A 12,757-nucleotide genomic window follows, 5' to 3' on the forward strand; every position below is an offset into this window, starting at 1 on the left:
CACAGACCCGGCGACTGACGGCTGGCGGGAGCCACATGTCATTGCTGCGTGCCTGGCATGAAACGGCCTTTGGGCTGGATAACGAGTGGTAGCCACGTTTGCAGCATGGATCCCGCAGGTCGGAAGTGCGCGGCAGAGCCTCCTGCAGCCCTGCTCGGTGGGGATGCGGGGATGCACGGCAGGCGGAGGCGCACGGTGGTCCTCCGTGCCATGCCACGCTGTCGGCAGCCCTTTGCCTGGCGCAGCCCGGACACAGCCGTGCGACGCCGCAGCCCGACACCCTGTCAAACCGCGCTGCCCCCAAGGCGCGCAGACGCCGCACACAACAACACAGCAGCCTGCCCTGTCATGCAGCATTACTTATGTGTTCAGATATGCATCCTTCTCACATTTCTACTCCAGCAAGTGGTTGCTAGCAGAGCAGGGCTAGGACAAGTTCACCACCTGCTAAAGACACGTCCCTGATACAACGCGGGGAAGGTTATGTTACACGGGCTCCTTTCCGTGCGCAGGGGAAGCATGTACGTGTGGTGTTTCCCCCCTTTTTCCTCCAAGCCAACCGCACGCCTGGTTCACCTCCAGGAGCCCCCGGAGTCGGACACGGCGCAGAGAGGGGAGAGGTCTCCCCCAACACTCAGGACAGGCTCCAACAGGAACCTTCGCGTAAACCCCCACGTGAAAGGCGGCGAACCCGGCTACAGGAATCCCAGCTCCAATCCTCCCCGGGGCTTTAACGGCACCAGCAGCGTCTGGCCAAATCCAGAGCGGCCCGGGTGAAACCGGGCGAACGCGACCAAGTTCCTTGGACGCAGAGCAGAGCCCCGCTCCAGGCTCGCTGGTCCTCGGAGCGTCACCGAGGTGGCGGCGAGGGGTGACAAGGGCCGGGGAAGAGCGGTCCCCGAAGCGCACGAGCGAAGGCGGCCGGGGGCGACGTGCGGGACGGGCGCGGGAGCAGCGGCAGCGCTGACAGCCCATGGCGGCCCCCGCCGGCGGCGGGACGGCGCGGACCCGCCCGGGGAGCGCCGGGCCGGGGCCGTCCCCCCGCCGCCCGCCGGGAGCCGCAGCGCGGCGGGACGCGCCCGGCGGAGAGCCCCGGGGCGGGGGCGGCGCGGAGCCCCGGGCCCCCCGCGGCGGAACAATGGGGCGGCGGCCGGCGGGGCACTCACCTCGGCGGCGGCTCAGGGCAGGCCGGGCGAGCCCGCCGGGGCGGCGCGGCGCGGCTCCGCGGGCTGCTGAGGGCCGGCCGGCGGCGCGGGGCCGGCGGCGCGGGCCGCGCTCATGGCTCGGCCGCCCGCCGCGGGGCGCGGAGCCGGGGCCGGCGGCGGCGCTGCCGGCGGAGCCCCCCGCCCCGCCGCGCCGCTCCTTCCGCCGGCAGCGGCGGCGGCTCCAGCCCGCGCCCGCCGGCGGGGGTGGGCGTCCGGCGGCGGGCCCCGGCTGCCCGCCCGGCCCCGGGCCGCGGGCGGCTTCCCCGCGCTGCGGCGGGCTGCGGTGCCGGCGGGCGCGGCGGGGCGGGCGCGGGCGGGGACGCCGTGGCGGGGGGCGAGGCGCTGCGTGCCGAGTGCTCCTTTCTCCGCCGGAGCCTGAATAATCATTTGGAGAAACGGGATCATTCACTTTCCTCCGAGCGCCGAGCCAGGCGCTGCCCTGTCAAAATAAAAGCCCCGCGCGCTGATTCACCGCCGCCGCCGCGCCGGCCGCCCAGCGGCCTGACGGGGACCAGCACCGGCCGCCGCCGCTCGCCCCGGGCCGCCGCCGGCCCCCCGAAGGGCCGAGGCCGCCTCCCCGCCGGCGGCCGGCCGGGGACGCCAGCGTCGCGCAGCCGCCCGCGGGTCCCCGCGTCGCCCGTCGCGGCAGAACCGCGTCCCGCGACGGCACCGGGGCTTCTCCCGCCCGGCATCTCCCCGCCCGGCTCCATCACCCGAGGTGAAGCTCCGGAGCCTCCGGTTCGGCCCCTGCCGCCCCCCTGCCTATCCCGCTCTTGGGCCTGGCCGCGCCGGGGGGAAGACCCCACACCTGAGCCCCTCTCTGCCGCGCCTCCATGAGCCGACACGCCGGACGCGGAGCGGCCGGTCCCCACGCCCGGGACGGGCAGCGCGATGCTGTCTTTACTAACAAGTTTTCCACGCGTTAACCGCCTTCTTCCCCTGAGCAACGGCCTCTGCTCAGCGCTACGCCGGGGCGGGGGCGACGGGAGAGGCAGGGGAGACCCCAGAGCGGGGCAGGGAGCGAGTGGGCTGGGGACAGCCGGGCGCAGGCTCAGGTGGAAACGGCCTCCACCCCAAATACACCATTAGCTCCAGCTGGGCGGCAGGAGCCCCCCACCCACCTCGGGGGCTGCTGCTGGATGCAGCTGGGAGAGGACGCAGCTGGCTCGCTGGCTGCCCGCGCTCCGTGCCCGCTCCCTCCCCCTGGCAGGCAGAAGGGAGCCGCACAAGTGCACACGCACATCAGGCTATTAAGCCGGTCCACCCGCTTCTGGATGATGCCAGCAGCATCCTAACCAGGATGTGTCACCTTCCTGTCTGCAGTGCACTAACTGCTCAGGGGTGGGCTGGGAGGAGAGGGCTGGAGGCAGGGACCACTCGGCAGCATCTCTGAGCATTGCAGAGCTAAAGGGGATGCAGGGACAAGCGATCCATCTCCACTGATGGGAAGCGACAGCCCTGACTGCAAATGGAAGCACACCTTGCGCTCCCACAGCCATCACCAGGGCCGGACTCCGGGGACCACGGTCACCCGCCCTCCCCTGGCTCGGGGCAAGGAAGCCCTCCCGCCCCCAGGGAGCAGAGGTGCCAGAGGCAGCAGGGAGGGAGGGCAGAAACACGCTGGCTGCTCCCAAACCCGGACAGAAAGGATGGACGTTCTTCTTTGAAGGCACATCTTTGCCCCTAGCACAGGGTGGCTTTGCCTGTCTGCAGAAGTGCCCAGGGAAAGCAGCCAAGGCTGGAGCGGACGGGAGGGACGGATGCCCTGGGTTTTCCCTCGGGGGCCCGCAGGCTGCGCGGGTGGGCAGTCACTGGGGACGCCTTTGCAGAGGGCAGCATCGAGCATCGTTTGCTCACACCAGCCCCACAACCATACCCCGATGGACCCCTCCCAGGGACCGGGGCGCAGCGAGGCCATGCAGCTCCCCGCCTCCCCGGTGAGCTCCCGAGCGCCTCATCAGCAAGCAGTGACATAGTTTCGCGCTTTCATCCTTCCCAGTAGCAGCACTGGGCTCATGTCCCTGCAGACGGCACGCACCGGCGCAGTGAGTTAAAACCGGTGCCCAGCTACCGCTGTCTGGCACAACAGCTGGGTGCCAGGGGCAGGCTGGCAGCTCCTTCCCTCCAGCCACATCGGGTGCTGAGGGGACGTGCGGAGCCACCTCTCCTCCTCCAGGCCCTCCAGCTGCCTCTCCCCCCAGCTCCTTCCCCGCGGCCTCCTGGGCTTTCTACATCACAGCCCCTCGCATCTCTCCCAGCCTGCGCACATGAAAGTGGCAGAGTGAGACTGGGAAAGGTCAGCGGGAGGACCAGCCGCTGCCGGCTCAGCGCTGAGCCTCTGTCTTTAATTAACATCTGCCGGGCTAGCTGCCCTCCCTACACTTGACTCCGACTCCCAGTCTCCCCTTCCCTCCTCTATCATTACGCCCACGCTAGGAGAGACAGGGAGGGGTGGAGACGGGGAAGCAGAGTCCTCGGAGCTCCTCAAAGCCTCCCTCTGCCAACACCACCACGACGACAGCAGCAGCTCATCCCAGGAGCTGCCTCGTACATCGATGCATCGGCAAGCCCCTGGCCGGGGTGCCCAGACTGGCTGTTACCCGACCCTCCCTTGCGCGGGGCTTTCCTTGCCTTTGGGCCACAAAACATACGCCCAGGAAATCTAAAGTCCCCCTTCCAAACTAGTCAAGGACCGAGGGGGAGCCATCTGTGACCACGACTCCAGCCCAGAACTGGGAGCAGCCATCCAGAAGCGCCTGGCATGTTCTACTTCTGTGGGATGCGGAGGATACTGGGATACAGGGTCGGAAGGATTGGCCTCATCCCTTTGCGCTTTTGCCGATGAGGATGTCTGGAGTACACGGAAGCCGGGTCCCAAGCCACCTGCGAGGCTCTGGGACTTGTTCGCTCCCATCGCCGCTGCAGAACGCCAGCCTCAAGCTCAGACCTTCGCGAGACCCCTGTGGGCAAGGCCCTCGTTACACTTATGAATATGATTAATTAGGTCCAATTAACTATACTGGAATTAATGATGTGACTCACAGTTAGCTGGAGCTGCCTCTTCGCAAAGCGGTTCCCCAGTGGCTCACTCCAGTCCCAGACCAACCCCCAGCAGAGGCCCCAGAGATGGAAGCGCGCAGATGAACTGGGATGAAGGAAGCGAGCCCGGCGCTGTGAAGCGCCTGTTTTGGGAGCAGCCCTTCGCTTTGCTGATCCACAGGGTGCAGAGCAGGGAGCTGGCGGCGTTAAATCCACAGACCTGCCACACAGACTCACCCCAGAGAGGCAAAGGTCCAGTGCGGAAATGGAAGAGGCTCCATTACTGCTGCAGAGGTAGACTCTGGCCTAAAAACGTCTTTTCAGCTCTCCCCGTGCTACCCTCGGTCCTGCCCATGCCGACACAGACTCCTGGCCGCAGCGCCCTCTTCTCCCCTCAGACGCTGGCACGGATCCTACCCCACAGCCTCGCAAGCCCCTGCCGCGCCTCCACCTCCCTCGGGCTGCGCCACAAGGTCTCAATCCCACCTCTGTTTTGATGGTACCACAAAGCCGTCGCTCAGGGAAAGGGGAAAAAAGCCAAGCCAGGAGAGGCCCCAGATCTGTGCCCAGCCCCGCCGCCAGCCGGGGAAGAATGGGCTCCCTCATCGCGCGCTCGTCGGAGTTTGAGCAGGGCAGGCGCCAGCAGCAGGCAGCTGCGAGGAGCCTGCGCCACCTCTGCCACCGCCCGGGCAGCCTGTCCCGCGGGCCAGATGGACCTGGGCAGAACCAGGAGCGCCCAGCTTGGCTTCTCCGCACCTTTCAAATGGGATCCCAGCCCGATTCCTTCACGCTAACTTATTAACCATCTCATCTCCGGCAGGCCAAGGCCAGTCACCTGCCGCAGCCAGAAGAAACTGGGGAGCGCGAAGACAACACGTGGCGCGAGGCAGCCGGTCAGCCGCGGTCTCCTGCTCAGCGTCCTCACACCAGAGCCAGGCCCCAGCCCCGCTCCGTACACTGGGATTTTCCTATGCTGCAGTCCTAAGGGCAAAACACGGCCTGCGCCGGAGTACCGGAGAATTTAATCAAGCTGAGCTGTCCTCTTCCCAAATGGAAACGTGCCGTTGCAGCCACAGCACGGCTGCCACACCATCATCTAGCAAAGACAAACTCCTGACTCGTTTCCAGGATCACAAAGACGCCGAGGCTCGCGATCCTACGCGCTATTCCCACAGCGTCAGACGCGCTCGTAACGCCTGCACGGGCGCAGGCACGACATGGCTCTTCGAGCCTTCTTCCCTTCTGGCTCTGAACGCCGTCCTCACCCTCCCACCGCCTCTGGTGCCCGCTGCAGCCACCCCAGGGCCCACGAAGCCCTGACGCCGCTGGGACGCTGGCGCAGGAGATGAGCTTCACTCCTGCCACAGCAGCCCGGCCTCGGGCAGCCTCTGCCACACGCTCCAGCCGAATTTGGGCAGCTCGCTGCCCGGAGCCCTGCAAAAGGCGTTTGCTTTGCTGTCCTGGGCGCGTCGCTGCCACCCAGGGCGGCCCCTGCTGAGCAGCAGACCCCGAAAAGGCGGGGGTGTACCGGAGGGGGCTTCAGCCCCCGCCACCGGGCAGGGCCAGCAGAGCCGGAGCCCCCCCCGGCCGCTGCCAGCGGGGCAGAGCCCGGCGCCTGCGGGGCGCAAGGGGTTAAGGCGTTTCGCGAGGCCACCGGCGCGATAAATGCGGATCCGGCGCCTCCCACCGCCACCCGGGGCCGGGGCCGGCCGGGGAGGGGACTGGGGAGGGGTGCGGGGGGGGAGGACTCTTATCCTGATACGGCGCCTTCTCCCGAGTGCGGGTTTGGAAAAACTGAGCAGGCAGCGCTGGCGCTGGAGCGGCAGCGCCGCGGCGACACAAAGCCAGCAGAGCCCTCGCCGGGAGCGCGGGCGGGCGGGGCGGGCCGGGCCGGGGGCGGCGGGGTCCCGCTCCCCCCGCTCCCCCCTCCCCGAGCCGTCCCGGCCGGCTGCAGGCGATCCCGGCTCCGGGCAAGCGGGCCCCCCGGTCCGCGCCCCTCTGGTCCCTGCCGGCCATCGCGGCCCCTCGGCATGTGCCCCGCACGCGGGCGAGCGCGCCTCGCAGGCGGGCAAACCTTCACGCCTACGCGCCGGTGGCGGGTGGCGGAGACGGTGCCGGGGCGGAGGCGCTTTCCACGGGCACGCGGAACCACCGGCAGCAGGCAGGGAGCGCGGCACAGGGGTGCCAGCCCCGCGCACCGCTGCTGACGCCGCTCCGGCCCCCCATCGCGCCAGGGATAACGAGAGTCAAGAAGGCGACGGAACAGCTTTGGCTGTCCCTGCTACTACAGTCTTACAGTCGGGTGGAACGAGGAGCGGAGCAATCCCTCCCTTTGATTTATTTACTCGGTACCTTCGTCTCCAGAGGGCTCCTGGAGGCCCGGTCACTGCAGACCTGTGTCAGCGCAGAGATCAGGACAGTTCTCAGGGAGGTCACGCGCCTGACACAAATTCAATTTTATTCAATGTCTCTATTAGTATTTGGGGTCACTTGAAGTCACCGCTCTGTAAATGGGGTCATAACAGGAAAAGTTAGCGAGCTGCTGCCTTGCGCCATCTGCCAGCACGACAAGGACTCGTGTTGCCAGTAGCCTGGACCAGCACTTGCTGCCCCCATCCCCGCACAGGCCGTCTCCATCCCTGAGACACTCACATTGCACCTCGGTGTGCGAACGCCTCAGCCAGGCAGAGCCCTAGCTGGGGGAAAGGCCTCTCCCCCGGCGTCTCGGGGGCTGACCCGCTCTGCAGAGGAGCGGGGGGTCAGCCCGGCACACGGGGCTGATGCCCCTGCACTGACACTCAGCTGCTGGGTCAGACCCTTCTGTCACAGAATCATGGAATTGCCCAGGTTGGAAGGGACCTTTCACATCATCTAATCCAACCATCTGTCCTGCGTGCTGCGGGGAGGGTGACCGTCTGAGGAAAGCCACAGGCTCTACTTGCGTGCTCAGGCTGCTCTCCCGCCTCTGCTCCCTCGGTTTTCATCCAGCCCTTGCTCATCTATGACCCGATCTCCCAAAACACGCGTGCAAATGATCAGAGGCTGGAGCCCCTCTGCTGTGGGACAGGCTGGGAGAGCTGGGGGGGTTCAGCCTGGAGAAGAGAAGGCTCCGGGGAGACCTTCCAGCCCCTTCCAGCCCCTCAAGGGGCTCCAGGAAAGCTGGGGAGGGACTCTGGAGCAGGAGGGGAGCCATGGGACGAGGGGGAAGGGTTTTCCACTGACAGAGGGGAGACTGAGGTGAGATCCGAGGAAGAAATTCTTCACTGCGAGGGCGGCGAGCCCCTGGCCCAGGTTGCCCGCGGAGGTGGGAGACGCCCCCTCGCTGGAAGCACTCAGGCTGGACGGGGCTCTGAGGCGCCCGCGCCCACGGCGGGGGGGCCGGACCCGGTGGCCTTTGAGGGTCCCCTCCCACCCCACCCTCCTGCGGCGCCGCTTCCCGCGGCTCCGACGCCCCCTCCCCGCCCGCCGGAGGCTCCGCGGGACGCGGGGTCCCCCCGCTCCAGCCCCCCCGGCCGGGGCGGGGCGGGGCGGGGCGCGGCGGCGCCCCCTGGCGGCGCACCGTGCGGGCTGCCGGGAGCGGCGGGTCCCCGGCGGGCGGAGCGGGGCGTCCCCGCAGAGAGGAGCGGCAGAGGGGGCCTTCCCCGGGCCCCCGCTCCCCCCGCAGCCCGGCTTGGCCCCCGGCTCCCCGCGCTGCCACGCACCGGGGCGAAACGCCGGGAAACACGTCGCCGTATCGCAGTCACCCTGTTTTCTCCCTACGGTGATGCGAAGGAGACGCAGGGCTGCGCCCGGGAGAATGGCGGCGTGTGCACGTAGCACAAGGGGATGTTTCAATTAAGAGGGAAAGGGAGAAACTGTGGCTCCGGTGGAAAATGCCGAACGGAGCTTTAACATCCAGGCGCAGAAGTGAGGAAATGGATTTCCGCAGCGCGTGATACATCCTCGTAGGAACGCACCCTCCATCCCCGCGCCAGCGGCTTACAGCCGGCACCTGAACCATTAAACCACGCCAACAGCCCTTCTTGAATATCTGCGTAACAGGCACCGTAACGCACTTTACAACCGCCACTTATGCGGTGTGGACACCGAGAACCGAGCAACAGAGTCCTCTGGCAGGTGTCAGGAACGCGAGGGGCTGCAGGAGAGTTGCGTGTGCCGGGACACCAAATGCAGGGGTTGGCCCGGCCACAGGTATCGAGGTCGGATGGATGCCAAGGTGCTCGGCCAGGACAAAACCAGAGGCAGGAGCCAGGTGTAGAGGGGCAGGGGTGGAGGGAGGCTGCCAAAGCCCTGCTGGGTCTCCAGCAGTGTGACCTGACGGGGTGAGGAAGAGCGGTGAGGGCGAAGCAGCCCAGCTGCCAGCCCCACCGCACGTGGGCCAGAGTGACAGAGGGGGCTTGGGGAACGTCTCCCCCCGGCCACTGCCCCTTCCTCCTTCGAATGCAGCTGCTCTCCCCATTCAAGCAAATAGGCTTGCAAACACCAAGGCGCAGTTACTTAAGGAACAAAGAAGCCAACAAGTGGCAATTCGTTAAGATGCAGCATTGCAATTGTGATTTTCCGCACACGCCCTCAATCTACCAGGCTGAAGCCCAATTTTCCCGGACAAAGCAAAAAGCAGCAAGAAGGTGACAGCGCAAGAGCCTGGAGCAGCCTCTCCTCCCTTACTGTCTCTCAACCATACAGCACTCGCGACGCCAGCCTGGTCTTTGCAGAAACGGGCAGGAAAATCCCTCAGCTATAACGAAGAGCACAGTGTGTACCTTCCCAGGCCACCCGAGACAACGGCAGACTCGAAGCGGGAGAGACCCTTGGGGACCTGAGGGTGTCCAGGACCCCCTTTCAGAGCTGCGGGACGCAGGAAAGGCCACGCTAAAGACCACAGAAGCAGAATTACTTCAGCCAGTCCCTAACGGTCTTGCTGTATTCCCCCAACTCCTCCTGCCTTCATCCCTGTTAGCCGAAGCCCTGCAAGCTTCCCCATCCTCTGACAGCCACAGCTCCGAGTCCAAGCTGGAAAAGGGGCGAGAAACAGGGGGGAAAGGCAAAAAGGAGTTTTTCCAGAAGCCAATGAAATGCAACTGTGAACATAGTTCCCATGGTAACAGCAGGATCCAGGGGAAGAAAAGGGAACGTAAATCGGATTATCAAGGGGATGAACAGGGAGGGACGAACGAAGCAGTTGCATCCGCCAGCCCAGCCAGGCTGCGCCGTGTGCCCCAGGGCCGAACCCCCTCCTCACCTCACCCGCCCGGAGCTCCCCGTACGGCCCCTCGCTCTGCTCCGGAGTCACCCGGCGAGGCGAGGTCCCCGCGGCACGACAGGGCTCACGGAGGGAGTCCCACCGCTCCCAGCCCAGAAACTTTCCCCGGAGCAGAGCAGTCTCCCTATGATTGATGCGGTATATTACTTTCACTGTCTGACATCTTAACCATAAATGAGGAGGAGGCTCAAAAATGCCCTGAACATTAAAAAAAAACATATAAAATCCACAGAGAAGTAACTCACGAGACCCAAGATTTATGCTCCTCCACCCACAGGGGAAGCAGAGCGCTCCTCCGTGACATTCCAGCAAGGACTCCGGCTTTGCAGAGCGAATGCAGTGAAATCAAGGCGGCCTTCAACAGAGGCAGGAGAAGCACAGCAACCGGCATCAGACGGATTTAAGCCAGCACGCCCAACAGCGGCAGAGCCCCCTGTTCCAGCCTGAGCAAGGACTCCAGCCCCCCAGCTGCTCCCTAGACCCGTCTCTCCCGGCACCACCGAGCCTGCTCGCCGCACGCCCTCTCCAGTGGTGCTTCCCAGCCTGGAAGGGGTTAAGGCCCAAAAGCATCTCCTGGGGGTTTGCTACTTCTTTTCTGCTCTGTTTTATCTCCTCAAAGACAGAGATCGGCTGCCTGGATCCGGCTTGACCTCACAGCGAGCCCGCAGCCGCCCTCGCTGCGCCGCGGAGTGCCAGGGTTGGGGGGGGGCACGGGAGGGACACGCGGATCTGCTGCGCTGGAGCCCTTTTGGAGACGGGCGCGCCTATTTCGGGACGGGGAGAGGATGCTTCAGCAGCACCCTGCAGATGTGGGTTCGCGCGGCGCTGCCAGGGACACAAAAGGACAGAGCCCAGGTCAGCACTCTCCAACCTGCAGGGACCCACCGAGAAGAGGAGCCCCCGAGGGCGAAGGGACCTCCTCTGCCCGCCTCTGCTCTGCAGCGCCGGCAGCACGAGGAGCCGCAGGCGGTGCCGCGGCTCCCGCACAAACCCGGCAGAGAAAGCTGCACCTCGGCCTGATCCGGGGATGGGTAGAGGGACATCCCCACCTGTCCCCCCAGGACATCCCCAGGACGGTAACACCCCGTCAGAACGCTGAACCGGCCCCACGTAACCCGCTGGTTGTCCCTAACCAGAGCCCAGGTTTCAAGAAAGGCACGATGTCCAACTGGAAGCAGGCAAGCCATCTCCGGGGGGGCTGTACCGCATCTGGCACAAAGTGTGGAGGCGGCCTTTGATTCAGGCCCTCAATGCAGCTTCCTCCATTCAAAAGGGGAGCGAGGTCTGAGATCCCTGTTTTCGCTCTGCAATACGTGGAGCGGGTCCTGCCCAAGGGGCTCTCAAAGTCTGGCACAAAAGGAGCACTTGTGTCCCCACAGCACGGAAAGAAAACGGAGCGAACAGCATGACGCAGGACTGCCCAGAGCAGGGCTCGGATCATCTCCGAAACTCTCAGGCATGATCCAACAGCGAAATTGTCAGGCCTATAGTACCAAAGTGCGTTCCTGTCGGCAAGTGTGTGTGGAAGGAACGACCAGGCGCGCCGGCTCAAGTCCCCCAAAGTCCAGCCATGCAGCGGTGATGCCAACAGGAGGAAGGAGCAAGATCTCAGCAAGGGGAGCCTGTGGAGGACCACAGCTCTGGAAGGGAATTCAGACAAAGCTGCTACGCTTTTCTTGGACATGAATTTGAGTGGGAGGTGTTTGTTACTGCCAATACATTTTCCCTCATACACAGTTCTTCCACATGAGGTTGAACCGTTAAGCGTTGACAGTGCATCTGTTAAGATTGGCTCTAGAAACCAAATGTTCTTGAAAATAAAGAGAGAAACATGCTGTGCTTGCCCTTCATCTTCCCAGCCACCCAGCTCCCGGCACCATGAAGAACAGCCGCGTGGAGCAGCCCACGTGCCCAAGAGCCACTGTGTTTAGAGTGCTCCTCTGCGTGAAAGGCACAGCAGGCTGAGGAACACGGACAAGTTCCCCAGGGACGCCAGGACTCGGCAAAAGGGCGGCACGACAACGTCGGGCTTGTTTCTGCTGCCAACGTGAGGCTCCAAGGAAAGGTCCCACAGAAGATCTGGGAGAAGGGCTCTTGCCAGTACTTCCAATTCCTCTCCTGCTTTGTGCTTTCTTTTTACAACCGCTTTCTGTCCTACCTCCCACGGCAGCTACCTTGGGCTTAGGGCAAATGGTGACCCTGCTTCTTCACAAAGATCCTGCACCCAGCAGATACCACCGGGATCACCACAGACTACGAGCTCTGGAAGAGGACATCCCTGCAAACAGGGGAAGACGGTCTTCCTCCAAGGTCGTGAAATCTTTTCTTCAGAGGAAGAAGGAAAAAAAGGAGAGAGAAAAAAAAAAAAAAAGGCAGGCCAACGTAGCCTCCTCACTTGACTCCCTTTAATTAGTAACCATCTGGTTTTGAGAAGAGCTGTCAACCGATGTAGAGCATTTGGCAAGCTTCCTCAGCTGCTGCTCTTCTAACTTCAGTTCTTCTTGGAAACGCTCTAAGCCCCGAGATGCCAAAAGGAAGCGAAAAGAAAAGCAAAAGAGAAGAGGGCACGAGTGAAGCAGAAGAGCAAGGATGCAGAATAACCAGGCGGATGGAGTGGGACATTCCCCAGTTCCACTCCCAGGTCGGGGAGCAAACCGCAAACGCTGCTGGCCGTCCGAGAGCCGGGAAGCCCCCACGCAGGCAGCCGCGGCAGGAACTGCGATACCTCGAGCACCGTATTTCAAACAAGCCGGTAGAAACCCCTCGACGTTTTCTGCAAGCCGGGTTGCTCCGTTCGGCGGCCTGGCCAAATTCCAGCTTAGGCAGTGACTTTCTGTCTTCCTAAATTCCCTCCCTCACCGAAATGTCTTCTGTGTCCCACCCAACCGCTGCGTGCCTGCAGTTACCTGCACTGCCCCAGCACGGTGTCCATCCACCGGGACAGACGTGGACAATTTACAAGCCAAATGCATCGTGCCCTGTGGACGAGAGCTGCGATGCTCTTCCGTGAGTTTTGCCCCGGTTCTGCCCGGTGCCACACTCTGCTCAAACAGAGGGGATCGTTCTCCACCCAGAAACCCGCAGGTGCGAAGGGAGCGTTTCACCCAGCGCGTGGAGGGACGCCAACCCCTCTGCTCGGCAAGCTCCCGAGCCGCAGCAGCTCAGGTCCTCAGGCTCTGCTGGCACGAGCCCTTTTGCTCTTTTCGGGGGAGCAGCCGCCCCGGGAGCGACGCTGGGCGGCAGGAGCCAG

At 64.4% G+C, this 12,757-nt stretch overlaps 1 protein-coding gene across 3 annotated transcripts in view; it reads right to left on the reverse strand.

The window, feature by feature from the left end:
• The window catches only part of BCL9L (BCL9 like), a 68,411-nt gene that overhangs the window by 47,129 nt on the left and 8,525 nt on the right, over positions 1 to 12,757 (reverse strand). The window contains exon 1 of one of the 3 annotated variants that reach the window (XM_063355014.1): positions 1,167 to 1,262. The exons of the other annotated variants lie outside the window; for them this stretch is intronic. The gene's annotated coding sequence lies outside the window, so the exon portion shown is untranslated. Of the gene's footprint in view, positions 1 to 1,166; positions 1,263 to 12,757 lie in introns of those variants that run through there. 3 annotated transcript variants of the gene reach the window in all.

This window comes from Chroicocephalus ridibundus, chromosome 18, assembly GCF_963924245.1.
Source record: "Chroicocephalus ridibundus chromosome 18, bChrRid1.1, whole genome shotgun sequence".
NCBI classification, from domain to species: Eukaryota; Metazoa; Chordata; class Aves; order Charadriiformes; family Laridae; genus Chroicocephalus; species Chroicocephalus ridibundus.